This window comes from Perognathus longimembris, chromosome 10, assembly GCF_023159225.1.
Source record: "Perognathus longimembris pacificus isolate PPM17 chromosome 10, ASM2315922v1, whole genome shotgun sequence".
NCBI lineage: Eukaryota > Metazoa > Chordata > Mammalia > Rodentia > Heteromyidae > Perognathus > Perognathus longimembris.
In genome coordinates this window covers 64,165,451-64,165,764 of record NC_063170.1, presented here as the reverse complement: position 1 = coordinate 64,165,764, position 314 = coordinate 64,165,451, and positions in this window count along the sequence as shown.

Sequence of the window (314 nt, the reverse complement as noted above, 5' to 3'; positions counted from 1 at the left end):
GGGGGGAAGAGGATGTGGCTCAAGTGGCGGAGCAAGCCCAGCTACGCAGGCCCCGAGTTCAAACCCCACGATTCGCACCGAAAAAGGAACGAAGAAAAGCGCATCAAGCCCCTTCCCTGGGGACAGGATCTCAGGTGCTGGGAGCGGAGGGGGGGACACCTCACCTCTGACCCCACGCACGGGGCCCCTGAGGCGACCGCGGCTCTTAAGACCCCCACCCGGATGTCAATGGGGGACAGGTGCTGGGGAGAGGGGGCGCCCCGCTCCCGGTCACGTGGGCCAGGGAGATCCGACTCCGTCCCGCCGACCTCCCC